Below are 21,847 nucleotides of genomic sequence, written 5' to 3'. Positions count from 1 at the left end.
CTGGAGGAATCCTTGCTGGAGCCCAACTTACCTTGCACGGTGCACAGCAGCCCCATGCACACCCCAAAAGCCAAACTTTGGGAGCCAAACAGCTCCCAGGAGCCTTTTTGCAAGCTTTTAAGCCCCAAAACCAGCCCAGCCCTTTCCCGTGGGTGTCGGGCATGAGGGTGGTGTGGGATCAAAAGGGGCTGGTTTGGGGGAAAAAAAAAGAGGGATTTGCTTAGTTTAGTGGGAGCTGCTGCTGCTGTTTTTGCAGCAGGTAAGGGTGGGGGATAAAAGTGATATTGATGCTATTTTGGGGTTCAAAATTTATTTATTATCCCAGTGTCCGATGCGCTAATCAGGGTTTCCACCCCAACGCAGCGTTTGCACGCTCCCCGGCAGGACCCCTGCCCCGCGCACCAGCAAAATGGGAGTTTCCCCACGCAACGAGCATTTCGAGGCCTTTTCCGCCCCAAAACCAGCCCGTGCAACCGAAGGCGCCGCGGCAGGGAGGAAAAGCACCAGCGCAGCCCGTCCTCCCTCCGGGCATTTATTGCATTTCCATGGGGCTTTTGCTTGCAAAGGAGGTTTTTGCACTGCCGTGCGCCACGATCTGCTGGTTATTATGGTTCTGCACGCTGTGAGCAAAAACAGGCAGCGACAGCACCGGCCCGGGGCAAAAGAACGGCTTTTTGGGTGCGAGGCAAAGACCTTTTTGTGCAGGTCTGCATCACCGTGTGCTTGTGCTGTTTATGTTGCTGCTGGTGCTTATGCTGCTGTTGCTTATGCTTACACCATGGCACAGTCCATAGCAAAAACCCACCCGCCAGCAAGCCCCAGCAGCACCGACCCTGCGGTTTGCATGCAAAAAGCTGAGCTAAAAATATTAATTTCAGGAAGTGGTGAGGGATTAACCGACCACAGCGACCTGGCACAGAGCAGCAATAACCTCCTTGCAAAAGGCTCCCGCTTCCCTGCCTGGAGGCAGCAACCGCTTTGCTATAAAGACACCCTAAAAAAATCCCCCCAAAAACTAATGGGCAGAAATGCAGAAAGCAAAAACCTGATAAATCTGAATTGCTTTTTTTTGTTTGTTTGTTTTTGCAGGGGGAAGAAATCAGAGTGCAAAAGGGGGAAGTGCTGCAAGAAATCACTGGCTGATGCTGGTGGTGCTCATCGCTCTGAAACGCACCTGCACAAAAACCCTCCAAAAAAAGGCTGTGGGAAAAGCCTGCAATTGGGGCCAATGCATGGGAGGAAGGCAAAATCTGCCAGCAAACATGATGGGAAACAGGACAACCTGCCCAATCCTGCAAGAATAAAAACAATCCCAGCACGAGGCCTTGCAATCCTCGCAATTTCCAGAGATCCCTGCAGGAAATGCATTGCCACAAGGTGCAACCCCAGCAACTTCTTTGCAATCTCTTGCACAAAACCAAGCGCCTTTGCTGCCTGAGCTGCTCTCTGCAAGCTCGGCTCTTGCTTTCGCTGCAGAAACACAGCTTTCAGGCAAGTTCTTGCAATGCAAACACACCCCAGTTATCTATAGTGCAGCTCTCCGAGCAGTTATAGTGTTGCCCATGCCCTCAAGGCTCGGTGCAAAGAGGAGGCTGCAATAGAAAGTACTCATTAAATGCACTCTAATGAGCAATAAAAGCAGTTCTTCCCCTGCAGCAGAGAGGGGCCAGGGCAGCTTGCAGGAAGCTCTCGCCGGTTCGGAGCAGCGCCGCTCCCAGCTCCTATTTGAAACCATTTTTCCACTTGGGCAATTTTTAATGCCCCAGAGAGCCGACGCCACAAGTTTGCATTGCCAATGTTGGCAAGAAACCACAGGTTTCAGCCAAAAAAGCGCAGCCTGAGAGGCCTCACCTCACCCAGCACCAGACAGGCTGCTGGGAGACACTGGAGCAGGGGATTTGGGGGAGAAGCAGCTCAAAAGAAGCATTTTCCAGCAATGCATTTTCTTTAGCAAAGGGGTTTGCAGCCCCTCCAGGTATATAGGTTTCCCTTGCAGAAATGCAAAAGGGGGGGAAAAAGAGACGAAGCAGCAGCAAAAATGATGCAGCTGCCTTTGCCCAGTGCAACACAAACCAGAGACAGCCCCCCCCCCAAAAAAAAAGCTCCAAATCTTGCCCAAACCCCCCCAAGATGAGGCTCTGCCAGCAGCCCCATCCCTCCCTGCTCCATTTGAACCCCTCAGAGTCTGCAAAAAACAACCCCATAGGCAGCAACCGAGGGGGATTTTGCTGCCTGGAAGGTCCAAACCCAGCAATTCTGCTTCCCCTGGAAGGGAGCAAATCAATGCAGTTATGGGCAGGGACCAAAATGAAGCAAACACAGCCCAAAAGAGCAGCAAAAGCAGAGGCTGCTGGAGGAATCCTTGCTGGAGCCCAACTTACCTTGCACGGTGCACAGCAGCCCCATGCACACCCCAAAAGCCAAACTTTGGGAGCCAAACAGCTCCCAGGAGCCTTTTTGCAAGCTTTTAAGCCCCAAAACCAGCCCAGCCCTTTCCCGTGGGTGTCAGGCATGAGGGTGGTGTGGGATCAAAAGGGGCTGGTTTGGGGGAAAAAAAAAAGAGGGATTTGCTTAGTTTAGTGGGAGCTGCTGCTGCTGTTTTTGCAGCAGGTAAGGGTGGGGGATAAAAGTGATATTGATGCTCTTTTGGGGTCAAAATTTATTTATTATCCCAGTGTCCAATGCGCTAATCGGGGTTTCCACCCCAACGCAGCGTTTGCACGCTCCCCGGCAGGACCCCTGCCCCGTGCAGCAGCAAAATGGGAGTTTCCCCACACAACGAGCATTTCGAGGCCTTTTCCACCCCAAAACCAGCCCGTGCAACCGAAGGCGCCGCGGCAGGGAGGAAAAGCACCAGCGCAGCCCGTCCTCCCTCCGGCCATTTATTGCATTTCCGCAGGGCTTTTGCTTGCAAAGGAGGTTTTTGCACTGCCATGCGCCACGGTCTGCTGGTTATTATGGTTCTGCACACTGTGAGCAAAAACAGGCAGCGACAGCACCGGCCCGGGGCAAAAGAACGGCTTTTTGGGTGCGAGGGAAGGACCTTTTTGTGCAGGTCTGCACCACCGTGTGCTTGTGTTGCTGGTGCTTGTGCTTATGCTGCTTATGCTTACACCATGGCACAGTCCATAGCAAAAACCCATCCGCCAGCAAGCCCCAGCAGCACCGACCCTGCGGTTTGCATGCAAAAAGCTGAGCTAAAAATATTAATTTCAGGAAGTGGCGAGGGATTAACCAACAGCAGCGAGCCAGCACAGCGCAGCAATAACCTCCTTGCAAAAGGCTCCTGCTTCCCTGCCTGGAGGCAGCAACCGCTTTGCTATAAAGACACCCTAAAAAAATCCCCCCAAAAACTAATGGGCAGAAATGCAGAAAGCAAAAACCTGATAAATCTGAATTGCTTTTTACTTTGCAGGAGGAAGAAATCAGAGTGCAAAAGGGGGGAGTGCTGCAAGAAATCACTGGCTGATGCTGGTGGTGCTCATTGGTCTGAAACGCACCCGCACAAAAACCCTCCAAAAAAAGGCTGTGGGAAAAGCCTGCAATTGGGGTGAATGCATGGGAGGAAGGCAAAATCTGCCAGCAAACATGATGGGAAACAGGAAAACCTGCACAATCCTGCAAAAATATAAGTAATCCCAGCACGAGGCCTTGCAATCCTCGCAATTTCCAGAGATCCCTGCAGGAAATGCATTGCCACAAGGTGCAACCCCAGCAACTTCTTTGCAATCTCTTGCACAAAACCAAGCGCCTTTGCTGCCTGAGCTGCTCTCTGCAAGCTCGGCTCTTGCTTTCGCTGCAGAAACACAGCTTTCAGGCAAGTTCTTGCAATGCAAACACACCCCGGTTATCCATAGTGCAGCTCTCCGAGCAGTTATAGTGTTGCCCATGCCCTCAAGGCTCGGTGCAAAGAGGAGGCTGCAATAGAAAGTACTCATTAAATGCACTCTAATGAGCAATAAAAGCAGTTCTTCCCCTGCAGCAGAGAGGGGCCAGGGCAGCCTGCAGAAAGCTCTCGCCGGTTCGGAGCAGCGCCGCTCCCAGCTCCTATTTGAAACCATTTTTCCACTTGGGCAATTTTTAATGCCCCAGAGAGCCGACGCCACAAGTTTGCATTGCCAATGTTGGCAAGAAACCACAGGTTTCAGCCAAAAAAGCGCAGCCTGAGAGGCCTCACCTCACCCAGCACCAGACAGGCTGCTGGGAGACACTGGAGCAGGGGATTTGGGGGAGAAGCAGCTCAAAAGAAGCTTTTTCCAGCAATGCATTTTCTTTAGCAAAGGGGTTTGCAGCCCCTCCAGGAATATAGGTTTCCCTTGCAGAAATGCAAAAGGGGGGAAAAAAAAGAGATGAAGCAGCAGCAAAAATGATGCAGCTGCCTTTGCCCAGTGCAACACAAACCAGAGACAGCCCCCCCCCCAAAAAAAAAGCTCCAGATCTTGCCCAAAGCCCCCAAGATGAGGCTCTGCCAGCAGCCCCATCCCTCCCTGCTGCATTTGAACCCCTCAGAGTCTGCAAAAAACAACCCCATAGGCAGCAACCGAGGGGGATTTTGCTGCCTGGAAGGTCCAAACCCAGCAATTCTGCTTCCCCTGGAAGGGAGCAAATCAATGCAGTTATGGGCAGGGACCAAAATGAAGCAAACACAGCCCAAAAGAGCAGCAAAAGCAGAGGCTGCTGGAGGAATCCTTGCTGGAGCCCAACTTACCTTGCACGGTGCACAGCAGCCCCATGCACACCCCAAAAGCCAAACTTTGGGAGCCAAACAGCTCCCAGGAGCCTTTTTGCAAGCTTTTAAGCCCCAAAACCAGCCCAGCCCTTTCCCGTGGGTGTCAGGCATGAGGGTGGTGTGGGATCAAAAGGGGCTGGTTTGGGGGAAAAAAAAAAGAGGGATTTGCTTAGTTTAGTGGGAGCTGCTGCTGCTGTTTTTGCAGCAGGTAAGGGTGGGGGATAAAAGTGATATTGATGCTCTTTTGGGGTCAAAATTTATTTATTATCCCAGTGTCCAATGCGCTAATCGGGGTTTCCACCCCAACGCGGCATTTGCACGCTCCCCGGCAGGACCCCTGCCCCGCGCACCAGCAAAATGGGAGTTTCCCCACGCAACGAGCATTTCGAGGCCTTTTCCGCCCCAAAACCAGCCCGTGCAACCGAAGGCGCCGCGGCAGGGAGGAAAAGCACCAGCGCAGCCCGTCCTCCCTCCGGGCATTTATTGCATTTCCATGGGGCTTTTGCTTGCAAAGGAGGTTTTTGCACTGCCGTGCGCCACGGTCTGCTGGTTATTATGGTTCTGCACGCTGTGAGCAAAAACAGGCAGCGACAGCACCAGCCCGGGGCAAAAGAACGGCTTTTTGGGTGCGAGGCAAGGACCTTTTTGTGCAGGTCTGCACCACCGTGTGCTTATGCTTGTTGTGCTAATACTTACACCATGGCACAGTCCATAGCAAAAACCCATCCACCAGCAAGCCCCAGCAGCACCGACCCTGTGGTTTGCATGCAAAAAGCTGAGCTAAAAATATTAATTTCAGGAAGTGGCGAGGGATTAACCGACCACAGCGACCTGGCACAGAGCAGCAATAACCTCCTTGCAAAAGGCTCCCGCTTCCCTGCCTGGAGGCAGCAACCGCTTTGCTATAAAGACACCCTAAAAAAATCCCCCCAAAAACTAATGGGCAGAAATGCAGAAAGCAAAAACCTGATAAATCTGAATTGCTTTTTTTTGTTTGTTTGTTTTTGCAGGGGGAAGAAATCAGAGTGCAAAAGGGGGAAGTGCTGCAAGAAATCACTGGCTGATGCTGGTGGTGCTCATTGCTCTGCAACGCACCTGCACAAAAACCCTCCAAAAAAAGGCTGTGGGAAAAGCCTGCAGTTGGGGCCAATGCATGGGAGGAAGGCAAAATCTGCCAGCAAACATGATGGGAAACAGGAAAACCTGCCCAATCCTGCAAGAATAAAAACAATCCCAGCACGAGGCCTTGCAACCCTAGCAATTTCCAGAGATCCCTGCAGGAAATGCATTGCCACAAGGTGCAACCCCAGCAACTTCTTTGCAATCACTTGCACAAAACCAAGCGCTTTTGCTGCCTGAGCTGCTCTCTGCAAGCTCGGCTCTTGCTTTTGCTGCAGAAACACAGCTTTCAGGCAAGTTCTTGCAATGCAAACACACCCCAGTTATCCATAGTGCAGCTCTCCGAGCAGTTATAGTGTTGCCCATGTCCTCAAGGCTCGGTGCAAAGAGGAGGCTGCAATAGAAAGTACTCATTAAATGCACTCTAATGAGCAATAAAAGCAGTTCTTCCCCTGCAGCAGAGAGGGGCCAGGGCAGCTTGCAGGAAGCTCTCGCCGGTTCGGAGCAGCACCGCTCCCAGCTCCTATTTGAAACCATTTTTCCACTTGGGCAATTTTTAATGCCCCAGAGAGCCGACGCCACAAGTTTGCATTGCCAATGTTGGCAAGAAACCACAGGTTTCAGCCAAAAAAGCGCAGCCTGAGAGGCCTCACCTCACCCAGCACCAGACAGGCTGCTGGGAGACACTGGAGCAGGGGATTTGGGGGAGAAGCAGCTCAAAAGAAGCATTTTCCAGCAATGCATTTTCTTTAGCAAAGGGGTTTGCAGCCCTTCCAGGAATATAGGTTTCCCTTGCAGAAATGCAAAGGGGGGGAAAAGAGATGAAGCAGCAGCAAAAATGATGCAGCTGCCTTTGCCCAGTGCAACACAAACCAGAGACACCCCCCCCCCCAAAAAAAAGCTCCAAATCTTGCCCAACCCCCCCAAGATGAGGCTCTGCCAGCAGCCCCATCCCTCCCTGCTGCATTTGAACCCCTCAGAGTCTGCAAAAAACAACCCCATAGGCAGCAACCGAGGGGGATTTTGCTGCCTGGAAGGTCCAAACCCAGCAATTCTGCTTCCCCTGGAAGGGAGCAAATCAATGCAGTTATGGGCAGGGACCAAAATGAAGCAAACACAGCCCAAAAGAGCAGCAAAAGCAGAGGCTGCTGGAGGAATCCTTGCTGGAGCCCAACTTACCTTGCACGGTGCACAGCAGCCCCATGCACACCCCAAAAGCCAAACTTTGGGAGCCAAACAGCTCCCAGGAGCCTTTTTGCAAGCTTTTAAGCCCCAAAACCAGCCCAGCCCTTTCCCGCTGGTGTCGGGCATGAGGGTGGTGTGGGATCAAAAGGGGCTGGTTTGGGGGAAAAAAAAAAGAGGGATTTGCTTAGTTTAGTGGGAGCTGCTGCTGCTGTTTTTGCAGCAGGTAAGGGTGGGGGATAAAAGTGATATTGATGCTCTTTTGGGGTCAAAATTTATTTATTATCCCAGTGTCCAATGCGCTAATCGGGGTTTCCACCCCAACGCAGCGTTTGCACGCTCCCCGGCAGGACCCCTGCCCCGTGCAGCAGCAAAATGGGAGTTTCCCCACACAACGAGCATTTCGAGGCCTTTTCCACCCCAAAACCAGCCCGTGCAACCGAAGGCGCCGCGGCAGGGAGGAAAAGCACCAGCGCAGCCCGTCCTCCCTCCGGCCATTTATTGCATTTCCGCAGGGCTTTTGCTTGCAAAGGAGGTTTTTGCACTGCCGTGCGCCACGATCTGCTGGTTATTATGGTTCTGCACGCTGTGAGCAAAAACAGGCAGCGACAGCACCGGCCCGGGGCAAAAGAACGGCTTTTTGGGTGCGAGGCAAAGACCTTTTTGTGCAGGTCTGCATCACCGTGTGCTTGTGCTGTTTATGTTGCTGCTGGTGCTTATGCTGCTGTTGCTTATGCTTACACCATGGCACAGTCCATAGCAAAAACCCACCCGCCAGCAAGCCCCAGCAGCACCGACCCTGCGGTTTGCATGCAAAAAGCTGAGCTAAAAATATTAATTTCAGGAAGTGGCGAGGGATTAACCAACAGCAGCGAGCCAGCACAGCGCAGCAATAACCTCCTTGCAAAAGGCTCCTGCTTCCCTGCCTGGAGGCAGCAACCGCTTTGCTATAAAGACACCCTAAAAAAATCCCCCCAAAAACTAATGGGCAGAAATGCAGAAAGCAAAAACCTGATAAATCTGAATTGCTTTTTACTTTGCAGGAGGAAGAAATCAGAGTGCAAAAGGGGGGAGTGCTGCAAGAAATCACTGGCTGATGCTGGTGGTGCTCATTGGTCTGAAACGCACCCGCACAAAAACCCTCCAAAAAAAGGCTGTGGGAAAAGCCTGCAATTGGGGTGAATGCATGGGAGGAAGGCAAAATCTGCCAGCAAACATGATGGGAAACAGGAAAACCTGCACAATCCTGCAAAAATATAAGTAATCCCAGCACGAGGCCTTGCAATCCTCGCAATTTCCAGAGATCCCTGCAGGAAATGCACTGCCACAAGGTGCAACCCCAGCAATTCCTTTGCAATCTCTTGCGCAAAACCAAGCGCTTTTGCTGCCTGAGCTGCTCTCTGCAAGCTTGGCTCTTGCTTTCGCTGCAGAAACACAGCTTTCAGGCAAGTTCTTGCAATGCAAACACACCCCGGTTATCCATAGTGCAGCTCTCCGAGCAGTTATAATGTTGCCCATGTCCTCAAGGCTCGGTGCAAAGAGGAGGCTGCAATAGAAAGTACTCATTAAATGCACTCTAATGAGCAATAAAAGCAGTTCTTCCCCTGCAGCAGAGAGGGGCCAGGGCAGCCTGCAGAAAGCTCTCGCTGGTTCGGAGCAGCACCGCTCCCAGCTCCTATTTGAAGCCATTTTTCCACTTGGGCAATTTTTAATGCCCCAGAGAGCCGACGCCACAAGTTTGCATTGCCAATGTCGGCAAGAAACCACAGGTTTCAGCCAAAAAAGCGCAGCCTGAGAGGCCTCACCTCACCCAGCACCAGACAGGCTGCTGGGAGACACTGGAGCAGGGGATTTGGGGGAGAAGCAGCTCAAAAGAAGCATTTTCCAGCAATGCATTTTCTTTAGCAAAGGGGTTTGCAGCCCCTGCAGGAATATAGGTTTCCCTTGCAGAAATGCCAAAGGGGGGAAAAAGACACGAAGCAGCAGCAAAAATGATGCAGCTGCCTTTGCCCAGTGCAACACAAACCAGAGACCCCCCCCCCCAAAAAAAGCTCCAAATCTTGCCCAACCCCCCCAAGATGAGGCTCTGCCAGCAGCCCCATCCCTCCCTGCTCCATTCGAACCTCTCAGAGTCTGCAAAAAAACAACCCCATAGGCAGCAACCGAGGGGGATTTTGCTGCCTGGAAGGTCCAAACCCAGCAATTCTGCTTCCCCTGGAAGGGAGCAAATCAATGCAGTTATGGGCAGGGACCAAAATGAAGCAAACACAGCCCAAAAGAGCAGCAAAAGCAGAGGCTGCTGGAGGAATCCTTGCTGGAGCCCAACTTACCTTGCACGGTGCACAGCAGCCCCATGCACACCCCAAAAGCCAAACTTTGGGAGCCAAGCAGCTCCCAGGAGCCTTTTTGCAAGCTTTTAAGCCCCAAAACCAGCCCAGCCCTTTCCCGCGGGTGTCGGGCATGAGGGTGGTGTGGGATCAAAAGGGGCTGGTTTGGGGGGAAAAAAAAAGAGGGATTTGCTTAGTTTAGTGGGAGCTGCTGCTGCTGTTTTTGCAGCAGGTAAGGGTGGGGGGATAAAAGTGATATTGATGCTCTTTTGGGGTTCAAAATTTATTTATTATCCCAGCGCCGGATGCGCTAATCGGGGTTTCCACCCCAACGCAGCGTTTGCACGCTCCCCGGCAGGACCCCTGCCCCGCGCAGCAGCAAAATGGGAGTTTCCCCACACAACGAGCATTTCGAGGCCTTTTCCGCCCCAAAACCAGCCCGTGCAACCGAAGGCGCCGCGGCGGGGAGGAAAAGCACCAGCGCAGCCCGTCCTCCCTCCGGGCATTTACTGCATTTCCATGGGGCTTTTGCTTGCAAAGGAGGTTTTTGCACTGCCGTGCGCCACGGTCTGCTGGTTATTATGGTTCTGCACGCTGTGAGCAAAAACAGGCAGTGACAGCACCGGCCCGGGGCAAAAGAACGGCTTTTTGGGTGCGAGGCAAAGACCTTTTTGTGCAGGTCTGCATCACCGTGTGCTTGTGCTGTTTATGTTGCTGCTGGTGCTTATGCTGCTGTTGCTTATACTTACACCATGGCACAGTCCATAGCAAAAACCCATCCACCAGCAAGCCCCAGCAGCACCGACCCTGCGGTTTGCATGCAAAAAGCTGAGCTAAAAATATTAATTTCAGGAAGTGGTGAGGGATTAACCGACCACAGCGACCTGGCACAGAGCGGCAATAACCTCCTTGCAAAAGGCTCCCACTTCCCTGCCTGGAGGCAGCAACCGCTTTGCTATAAAGACACCCTAAAAAAATCCCCCCAAAAACCAATTTGCAGAAATGCAGAAAGCAAAAACCTGATGAATCTGAATTGCTTTTTACTTTGCAGGGGGAAGAAATCAGAGTGCAAAAGGGAGAAGTGCTGCAAGAAATCACTGGCTGATGCTGGTGGTGCTCATCGCTCTGAAACGCACCCGCACAAAAACCCTCCAAAAAAAGGCAGTGGGAAAAGCCTGCAGTTGGGGTGAATGCATGGGAGGAAGGCAAAATCTGCCAGCAAACATGATGGGAAACAGGACAACCTGCACAATCCTGCAAAAATATAAGTAATCCCAGCACCAGGCCTTGCAATCCTCGCAATTTCCAGAGATCCCTGCAGGAAATGCATTGCCACAAGGTGCAACCCCAGCAATTCCTTTGCAATCTCTTGCGCAAAACCAAGCGCTTTTGCTGCCTGAGCTGCTCTCTGCAAGCTTGGCTCTTGCTTTCGCTGCAGAAACACAGCTTTCAGGCAAGTTCTTGCAATGCAAACACACCCCGGTTATCCATAGTGCAGCTCTCCGAGCAGTTATAATGTTGCCCATGTCCTCAAGGCTCGGTGCAAAGAGGAGGCTGCAATAGAAAGTACTCATTAAATGCACTCTAATGAGCAATAAAAGCAGTTCTTCCCCTGCAGCAGAGAGGGGCCAGGGCAGCTTGCAGAAAGCTCTCGCCGGTTTGGAGCAGCGCCATTCCCGTGTCCCCAAAACCGGGAGCGAGAAACTCCTTAATGCCCGTGTAGCATGAAGCAGCAGCATTGCCTTGATCCCGGCGCCGGATGCGCTAATCGGGGTTTCCACCCCAACGCAGCGTTTGCACGCTCCCCGGCAGGACCCCTGCCCCGCGCAGCAGCAAAATGGGAGTTTCCCCACGCAATGAGCATTTCGAGGCCTTTTCCGCCCCAAAACCAGCCCGTGCAACTGAAGGCGCCGCGGCGGGGAGGAAAAGCACCAGCGCAGCCCGTCCTCCCTCCGGGCATTTACTGCATTTCCATGGGGCTTTTGCTTGCAAAGGAGGTTTTTGCACTGCCGTGCGCCACGGTCTGCTGGTTATTATGGTTCTGCACGCTGTGAGCAAAAACAGGCAGTGACAGCACCGGCCCGGGGCAAAAGAACGGCTTTTTGGGTGCGAGGCAAAGACCTTTTTGTGCAGGTCTGCACCACTGTGTGCTTGTGCTGTTTATGATGCTGCTCCTTGTGCTTACACCATGGCACAGTCCATAGCAAAAACCCATCCGCCAGCAAGCCCCAGCAGCACCGACCCTGCGGTTTGCATGCAAAAAGCTGAGCTAAAAATATTAATTTCAGGAAGTGGTGAGGGATTAACCGACCACAGCGACCTGGCACAGAGCGGCAATAACCTCCTTGCAAAAGGCTCCCACTTCCCTGCCTGGAGGCAGCAACCGCTTTGCTATAAAGACACCCTAAAAAAATCCCCCCAAAAACTAATTTGCAGAAATGCAGAAAGCAAAAACCTGATAAATCTGAACTGCCTTTTTTTTTTTTTTTCCTGCAGGGGGAAGAAATCAGAGTGCAAAAGGGGGAAGTGCTGCAAGAAATCACTGGCTGATGCTGGTGGTGCTCATCGCTCTGAAACGCACCCGCACAAAAACCCTCCAAAAAAAGGCTGTGGGAAAAGCCTGCAGTTGGGGTGAATGCATGGGAGGAAGGCAAAATCTGCCAGCAAACATGATGGGAAACAAGAAAACCTGCCCAATCCTGCAAGAATAAAAATAATCCCAGCACCAGGCCTTGCAATCCTTGCAATTTCCAGAGATCCCTGCGGGAAATGCACTGCCACAAGGTGCAACCCCAGCAACTTCTTTGCAATCTCTTGCACAAAACCAAGCGCTTTTGCTGCCTGAGCTGCTCTCTGCAAGCTCGGCTCTTGCTTTCCCTGCAGAAACACAGCTTTCAGGCAAGTTCTTGCAATGCAAACACACCCCGGTTAGCTATAGTGCAGCTCTCCGAGCAGTTATAGTGTTGCCCATGTCCTCAAGGCTCGGTGCAAAGAGGAGGCTGCAATAGAAAGTACTCATTAAATGCACTCTAATGAGCAATAAAAGCAGTTCTTCCCCTGCAGCAGAGAGGGGCCAGGGCAGCTTGCAGGAAGCTCTCGCCGGTTCGGAGCAGCACCGCTCCCAGCTCCTATTTGAAACCATTTTTCCACTTGGGCAATTTTAGTGCCCCAGAGAGCCGACGCCACAAGTCTGCATTGCCAATGTTGGCAAGAAACCAGAGGTTTCAGCCAAAAAAGCGCAGCCTGAGAGGCCTCACCTCACCCAGCACCAGACAGGCTGCTGGGAGACACTGGAGCAGGGGATTTGGGGGAGAAGCAGCTCAAAAGAAGCATTTTCCAGCAATGCATTTTCTTTAGCAAAGGGGTGTGATATGTGCTAATTTGTTGCATCAAAGTGAGAAACAGCCTTGGGAACATCTTGTATTGTGGTATGTGCTAATTTGTTACATCAGCGAGAAACAGCCTTGGGAACATCTGTGGGAACATCCTACAGCCTGTGGTGGGGGGCATGTACCCCGCCTGAGAAAACTGAGCTGAGCTAGCGAAGCGGCAATGTTAGTTTAGATAGCCTAATATGGCACACAATGCAGAGGAAGACTCCAGCCTTCATCCCCACGACCACCAGAGGGCTGAAGAAGACCCCCTAGCAACAGCTGGCGCAACCGCAGAAGTTACAGGAGGTGCCCCGTATACCCGGAACTGGAATCGCATATAAGGAGACTGTGAGGGGGGGTTGCGCGCACCGTTGGTGGAGCAGGAGACTCCCCCCGGCCGCCCAGCGCTGTTTTGCTTACTTGTGACTTGCTCAATTATTTTATAAATTGGAATTTATGCAACCTGGCCCCAGTGGTTGTCAATTTGTCACGTTTACCTATAACAATTTGGTGCCGTGACTCGGATACAGGCTTCCCTGGTTTCGGGACTCTGACTCGGGGGGGGCGCCCCATCCCGTTTTCGGATGGCCCCTGAGTGGGTAGTTCCCCTACCATAACCTGTATTTCCGAACCCTAAATCAGGACAAGTAAGCAAAAGAACTGCAGTACCCCATAAACTTTGTGCACGAAGATCCGGACGAAGACTCAGGACTGAGTGAGTATATGTATGCGGTTCCGTTCGGTTGGGGTGGGATACCCGGAGCACGTGAGACGTCCCCAGGGAACGGAGTGAGCGCGGACCCTCCAGGAGAGGGGGTCCTTGTGTGACAGGGGACGGTGTGAGTGTGGACCCTCCAGGAGAGGGGGTCCTTGTGTAACCGGGGACGGTGTGAGTGCGGACCCTCCAGGAGACGGGGTCCTTGGTGCGGACCCTCCAGGAGAGGGGGTCCTTGTGTAACCGGGGACGGTGTGAGTGCGGACCCTCCAGGAGACGGGGTCCTTGGTGCAGATCCTCCAGGAGAGGGGATCCTTGTGTAACAGGGGACGGTGTGAGTGTGGACCCTCCAGGAGAGGGGGTCCTTGTGTAACAGGGGACGGTGTGAGTGTGGACCCTCCAGGAGAGGGGGTCCTTGTGTGACAGGGGACGGTGTGAGTGTGGACCCTCCAGGAGAGGGGGTCCTTGTGTAACAGGGGACGGTGTGAGTGCGGACCCTCCAGGAGAGGGGGTCCTTGGTGCGGACCCTCCAGGAGAGGGGGTCCTTGTGTAGCGGGGGACCGAAAAGGGGCACCCGACAGCCGACTGGGCCGCCCTCTGCGAAGGGACAACCGTCCTAGCAGTAGAGACTCGGGTGGTGTGAGTGCGGTCCCCTGCGGAGAGAAAGAGAGTTGTAAAAGAGAGTGACTGAGGTGGGTGCTCCGGAAGATGGGACAGAAAAAGAGCAAGTCTTCTGATCCCATAGAGGGCTTTACGGTACGGTTACCGGATATACCGCCCGATAGCCCTTTAGGATTAATGATTAAGTATTGGAACGATTGGCCCTCCCGAGAAGGCAAAAGCCAAGAAAAAAATGGTATATTACTGCATGCAAGTATGGGGTGGGAAGCAGATTAGAAGAGACCACCTTTATTGGCAAGTATATGGGTCTTTTGAAAATTGGATGTCAGGCTCTCTATATATATATGTGAAATCAAAAGAGCCCTTTAGTTTAGAAGAAAGTGAGTATGCTAGTTTATGGATAAGACCAGATACTCGGACCATGATATTTACCCTGAAAGAGAAAGGTCCGAGGAAGAAAAATAAAATGCTGGAGGAACTTCCCGTTTTTCCTCCCCCCCCCATATTCCCTCAGCTCCGGCTCAGAATGCCGAGCATCGGACGCATATGTCTGATCTAAGGACCATAATGGTTCAGGGAATCAGGGAATCTGTTCCCAGGGGGCAAAATATTAATAAGGCCTTCATGGAACAACAGAAGAAGGACGAAACACCAACAGAATGGCTTGAGAGACTTAGGAAAAACCTGCAACTTTATTCCGGGGTAGACCCCAGTACCCCTGTGGGACAGGCTCTATTGAAAACAGTTTGTAGCAAAGGCCTTTCCAGATATCAGAAGGAAGTTAGAGAAGTTAGATGATTGGCAAGATAGAGGACTGGACGAATTGCTGAGGGAAGCTCAGAAAGTGCATGTGCAAAGGGAAGAGGAAACTCATCGGCGGCAGGCAAAGATCCTGGTGGCAGGAGTCCGAGAAGGACAGAGAGGAATCCAGGCACAACCCTCTAGGTCATATAACAGACCTAAAAGGAAGCCACCTCACCAAGAAGGACAACCCAGGGAAGTTGTGACGAGGGACTTGAGGCAGGTTGAGTGTTTTTATTGCCAGAAGAAAGGGCATCTGAAGAGAAATTGCAGGAAACAAATGCAGGATGAGCAAATGTTCCAAGAAGATTAGGGGGGTCAGGGGCTCTATCTGCTGGGGACTCATAAAGGAACCGAGCCCTTGATAAAACTGAAATTGGGTCCCCAGCGACAAGAAGTAGAATTCCTTGTGGATTCTGGGGCAGAAAGATCTACTGTCCAAACGGTACCCTGGGGGTGTAAACCATCCCCAGAGAAATTACAAGTGATAGGAGCTAAGGGAGAGCCCTTTAAGGTCCCAGTAATTAAAAATGTGGAAATAGAATCAGACTCTCGACTAAGTGTTGGATCCTTTTTATTAGTTCCCAAAGCTGAATATAATTTACTGGGCCGAGATATGATGGTTGAATTAGGAGTCAATTTAGAAGTAGAGAATCAAGAATTAGTTATAAAATTATGCACCCTTACTATTGAAGATGAGGCCAAAATCAACCCTGAAGTTTGGTATACCCCAGAATCAGTAGGAAGGCTAGATATTGCTCCCTTTGAAGTGAGTATACGGAATCCAGAAATCCCTGTTAGAGACAAGCAATATCCAATGTCACAGGAAGGGAGGCAAGGACTCCGACCAGTAATCCAGAGGCTAATAAATCAAAGGTTACTGGAGCCTTGTATGTCTCCCCATAATACCCCCACCCCATACTCCGTGTGTTGGCTGAAGAGCCTGTCTGCCCCATGCGCGGCTCCAGGCACAGAGCGATGAGACAGTCCCCGCCCTGGCAAGGAGCCCCCTTCCCGCATCAGCCCCTACACCGCCCCGGGAAGGCAGGATGAGACCCCGGCTGCTCCTGGGCTGAGCACCCTGCTTGGGGTCCCAGCAGGCGCTGCGAGAAGTGGGGTGCAGGCTTCCCCCTTCTCCCCGCTGGAGACGCTGCTGCCCTGGCCAGCGGTGGCAGCAGCCCCAGGCCCCCCCCAGCAGGCAGGTAGTGGGGTGACGGTGCCTCCCCCAGCCCAGCACCGCCTGTGCTGCTCCGCGCACCGAGGCGGCTCGCTGTCTTCCTCTGCTTTAGTCTGGTGCTTGGAGCTGGGGCCCCACCTCAGCTCTGCCAAACAGAGACCTCCACTATGTTATAGGTAAACGCGACAAATTGACAACCACTCGGGCCGGGTTGCATAAATTCCAATTTAATAAAATAATTGAGCAAGTCACAAGTAAGCAAAACAGCGCTGGGCGGCCGGGGGGGAGTCTCCTGCTCCACCAACGGCGCGCGCGATCCCCCCCTCACAGTCTCCTTATATGCGATTCCAGCCCCGGGTATATGTGGCACTTCCTGTAACTTCTGCGGCTGCGCCGGCTGTTGCTAGGGGGTCTTCAGCCTTCTGGTGGTCGTGGGGATGAAGGCTGGAGTCTTCCTCTGCGTTGTGTGTGGTGACCCTCAGGTCATGCATATATTTTACAATTGTGTGACCTCGCCATTGCCATATTAGGCTATCTAAACTAACATCGCCGCCTCGCTGGCTCCACTTAATTGTCTCAGGCGGGGTACATGCCCTTATTGCAGGATGTTGTGGGTTTAGCCCGTAATTAGCGCCTCGTTTCACCGTAAAATCACTTCCCGATTTGATGTAACAAACTAGCACCTATCACAACTAGATGTAGCCATCCACCGAGTTAACCCTGGAGACAAGGTTTTAATTAAAACCTGGAAAGACTCGTCCTTGACTCCCCGCTGGGAGGGACCTTTTCTTGTCTTACTTAACACAGACACTGCTATTCGTACCGCAGAGCGAGGATGGACACACGCTAGCAGAATTAAAGGACCGATTTCAGAATCATCGTGGGAAGCCTTTGGAAATCCGGACAATTTAAAAGTAACCTTTAAGAAGAAACCTGGAATCCTCGATAAGTGAGACCACATTTTGTAAAACCTAACATAGTATTTGTTATAACCCCACATTGTATTTGTTATCCCTTTGTGTGTTATGCATGTAGGGTTTGTAAAGGGAAGTAGTGGACTCATTGTTAGTACGGGTATCTCCCTAGCGGCATTTGCCGCCCTTGTTACGACAAAATTGACTTATTAGACATTAAAAGATCATAAGAAAAGATTGGTAGAATGGTGGGAAGCCTTTGTTAAAGGAGTACAACCTGAGAAAGGTTGTACCCATGCCAACCACCCCGATCACATAAGGCTAAAATTAAAAACACCAATTGTAGGTGGACTGTGCCGTATGTTGGGTGTCTCTCTCAAAAAACTGGGAAGCCTTTCAAATCAGAAAGGCACATAAAGGAGGTTCCCCTGAAGAATACGGCTGCTGTCGAGAAGACAGGTACACCCTGCTGCTCTGAGCAAAAGAGTAGGCAGAGGAGACAGAGACGTATAGAAACTGTGGGGATCGAGGCCGACAAGCCACCTCCTAAGCAGGAATACCTAAAGCTATAAGACCCAGACTCTTTAAAGTCCCAGAGACGCCTGGCATCACGGATCGCCCCTCCAAGGCATTAAGGGTTTGTAAAGTATCTGTTAACCAAGCCATGGGTCCACTACTCCTCTGGAAGATGATTGTGCTGGGCTTATTAGGAAGACGAATCAAAGGGGAACATAACGTACACCAACCCTTTAAATGGTAGAAAAATCCATCACCTCCTTAGAAAAGTCGTTAACATCACTATCAGAAGTGGTGTTACAGAACAGAAGAGGGATGGACCTCTTATTTTTGCAACAGGGAGGATTGTGTGCAGCCCTAGGAGAAGAATGTTGCTTTTACGCGGATCATACAGGAGTTGTCAGGGATACTATGGCGAAACTGAGAGAAGGCCTTGAAAGGCGTAAAAAGGAAAGAGAAGCCCAGCAAGGGTGGTATGAATCATGGTTCAGTCGTTCTCCCTGGCTAACAACCTTATTGTCTGCAATAGCGGGTCCATTAGCTTTACTAGTACTTGTGTTGACCTTTGGGCCGTGTATAGTAAATAGAATAATTAACTTAGCAAAAAGCAGACTCGAAGCTGCCCACCTACTGTTGATAAGAAGTCAATATGAACAACTAAATGAAGATGAGAGTAAGCATAACCCTATGCTCTCCCTGGCACAGGAGGCTGTTGCTCGATTTGATGAACAAATTAGAAGGGACCAAAACAAAAAGGGGGGATTGTGATATGTGCTAATTTGTTGCATCAAAGTGAGAAACAGCCTTGGGAACATCTTGTATTGTGGTATGTACTAATTTGTTACATCAGCGAGAAACAGCCTTGGGAACATCTGTGGGAACATCCTACAGCCTGTGGTGGGGGGCATGTACCCCGCCTGAGAAAATTGAGCTGAGCTAGCGAAGCGGCAATGTTAGTTTAGATAGCCTAATATGGCACACAATGCAGAGGAAGACTCCAGCCTTCATCCCCACGACCACCAGAGGGCTGAAGAAGACCCCCTAGCAACAGCTGGCGCAACCGCAGAAGTTACAGGAGGTGCCCCGTATACCCGGAACTGGAATCGCATATAAGGAGACTGTGAGGGGGGGTTGTGCGCACCGTTGGTGGAGCAGGAGACTCCCCCCGGCCGCCCAGCGCTGTTTTGCTTACTTGTGACTTGCTCAATTATTTTATAAATTGGAATTTATGCAACCTGGCCCCAGTGGTTGTCAATTTGTCACGTTTACCTATAACAGGGGTTTGCAGCCCCTCCAGGAATATAGGTTTCCCTTGCAGAAATGCCAAAGGGGGGAAAAAGACACGAAGCAGCAGCAAAAATGATGCAGCTGCCTTTGCCCAGTGCAACACAAACCAGAGACCCCCCCCCCAAAAAAAGCTCCAAATCTTGCCCAACCCCCCCAAGATGAGGCTCTGCCAGCAGCCCCATCCCTCCCTGCTCCATTCGAACCCCTCAGAGTCTGCAAAAAAACAACCCCATAGGCAGCAACCGAGGGGGATTTTGCTGCCTGGAAGGTCCAAACCCAGCAATTCTGCTTCCCCTGGAAGGGAGCAAATCAATGCAGTTATGGGCAGGGACCAAAATGAAGCAAACACAGCCCAAAAGAGCAGCAAAAGCAGAGGCTGCTGGAGGAATCCTTGCTGCAGCCCAACTTACCTTGCACGGTGCACAGCAGCCCCATGCACACCCCAAAAGCCAAACTTTGGGAGCCAAGCAGCTCCCAGGAGCCTTTTTGCAAGCTTTTAAGCCCCAAAACCAGCCCAGCCCTTTCCCGCGGGTGTCGGGCATGAGGGTGGTGTGGGATCAAAAGGGGCTGGTTTGGGGGGAAAAAAAAAGAGGGATTTGCTTAGTTTAGTGGGAGCTGCTGCTGCTGTTTTTGCAGCAGGTAAGGGTGGGGGGATAAAAGTGATATTGATGCTCTTTTGGGGTCAAAATTTATTTATTATCCCAGTGTCCGATGCGCTAATCGGGGTTTCCACCCCAACGCAGCGTTTGCACGCTCCCCGGCAGGACCCCTGCCCCGCACAGCAGCAAAATGGGAGTTTCCCCATGCAACGAGCATTTCGAGGCCTTTTCCGCCCCAAAACCAGCCCGTGCAACCGAAGGCGCCGCGGCAGGGAGGAAAAGCACCAGCGCAGCCCGTCCTCCCTCCGGGCATTTACTGCATTTCCATGGGGCTTTTGCTTGCAAAGGAGGTTTTTGCACTGCCGTGTGCCACGGTCTGCTGGTTATTATGGTTCTGCACGCTGTGAGCAAAAACAGGCAGCGACAGCACCGGCCCGGGGCAAAAGAACGGCTTTTTGGGTGCGAGGCAAGGACCTTTTTGTGCAGGTCTGCACCACTGTGTGCTTATGCTTGTGGTGCTGGTGCTTATGCTGCTTATCCTTACACCATGGCACAGTCCATAGCAAAAACCCATCCACCAGCAAGCCCCAGCAGCACCGACCCTGCGGTTTGCATGCAAAAAGCTGAGCTAAAAATATTAATTTCAGGAAGTGGCGAGGGATTAACCGACCACAGCGACCTGGCACAGAGCGGCAATAACCTCCTTGCAAAAGGCTCCCGCTTCCCTGCCTGGAGGCAGCAACCGCTTTGCTATAAAGACACCCTAAAAAAATCCCCCCAAAAACTAATGGGCAGAAATGCAGAAAGCAAAAACCTGATGAATCTGAATTGCCTCTTTTTGTTTGTTTGTTTTTGCAGGGGGAAGAAATCAGAGTGCAAAAGGGGGGAGTGCTGCAAGAAATCACTGGCTGATGCTGGTGGTGTTTATCGCTCTGAAACGCACCTGCACAAAAACCCTCCAAAAAAAGGCTGTGGGAAAAGCCTGCAGTTGGGGCCAATGCACGGGAGGAAGGCAAAATCTGCCAGCAAACATGATGGGAAACAGGAAAACCTGCCCAATCCCGCAAAAATATAAGTAATCCCAGCACCAGGCCTTGCAATCCTCGCAATTTCCAGAGATCCCTGCAGGAAATGCACTGCCACAAGGTGCAACCCCAGCAATTCCTTTGCAATCACTTGCACAAAACCAAGCGCTTTTGCTGCCTGAGCTGCTCTCTGCAAGCTCGGCTCTTGCTTTCGCTGCAGAAACACAGCTTTCAGGCAAGTTCTTGCAATGCAAACACACCCCGGTTATCTATAGTGCAGCTCTCCGAGCAGTTATAATGTTGCCCATGTCCTCAAGGCTCGGTGCAAAGAGGAGGCTGCAATAGAAAGTGCTCATTAAATGCACTCTAATGAGCAATAAAAGCAGTTCTTCCCGTGCAGCAGAGAGGGGCCAGGGCAGCTTGCAGAAAGCTCTCGCCGGTTTGGAGCAGCGCCGTTCCCGTGTCCCCAAAACCGGGAGCGAGAAACTCCTTAACACCCGTGTACCATTAAGCAGCAGCATTGCCTTGATCCCGGCGCCGGATGCGCTAATCGGGGTTTCCACCCCAACGCGGCATTTGCACGCTCCCCGGCAGGACCCCTGCCCCGTGCAGCAGCAAAATGGGAGTTTCCCCACGCAACGAGCACTTCGAGGCCTTTTCCGCCCCAAAACCAGCCCGTGCAACCGAAGGCGCCGCGGCGGGGAGGAAAAGCACCAGCGCAGCCCGTCCTCCCTCCGGGCATTTATTGCATTTCCATGGGGCTTTTGCTTGCAAAGGAGGTTTTAGCACTGCCATGTGCCACGGTCTGCTGGTTATTATGGTTCTGCACGCTGTGAGCAAAAACAGGCAGTGACAGCACCAGCCTGGGGCAAAAGAACGGCTTTTTGGGTGCGAGGCAAAGACCTTTTTGTGCAGGTCTGCACCACTGTGTGCTTGTGTTGTTTATGCTGGTCGTGCTCTTGCTGCTGTTGCTTATCCTTACACCATGGCACAGTCCGTAGCAAAAACCCATCCGCCAGCAAGCCCCAGCAGTGCCGACCCCGTGGTTTTCAAGCAAAAAGCTGAGCTAAAAATATTAATTTCAGGAAGTGGCGAGGGATTAACCAACAGCACCGAGCTGGCACAGAGCAGCAATAACCTCCTTGCAAAAGGCTCCCGCTTCCCTGCCTGGAGGCAGCAACCGCTTTGCTATAAAGACACCCTAAAAAAATCCCCCCAAAAACTAATTGGCAGAAATGCAGAAAGCAAAAACCTGATGAATCTGAATTGCCTTTTTCTGTTTGTTTGTTTTTGCAGGGGGAAGAAATCAGAGTGCAAAAGGGGGGAGTGCTGCAAGAAATCACTGGCTGATGCTGGTGGTGTTTATCGCTCTGAAATGCACCCGCACAAAAACCCTCCAAAAAAAGGCTGTGGGAAAAGCCTGCAATTGGGGTGAATGCATGGGAGGAAGGCAAAATCTGC

This window comes from Apteryx mantelli, chromosome 39 (genome assembly GCF_036417845.1).
Source record: "Apteryx mantelli isolate bAptMan1 chromosome 39, bAptMan1.hap1, whole genome shotgun sequence".
NCBI lineage: Eukaryota > Metazoa > Chordata > Aves > Apterygiformes > Apterygidae > Apteryx > Apteryx mantelli.
This window is presented reverse-complemented; position numbering follows the sequence as displayed.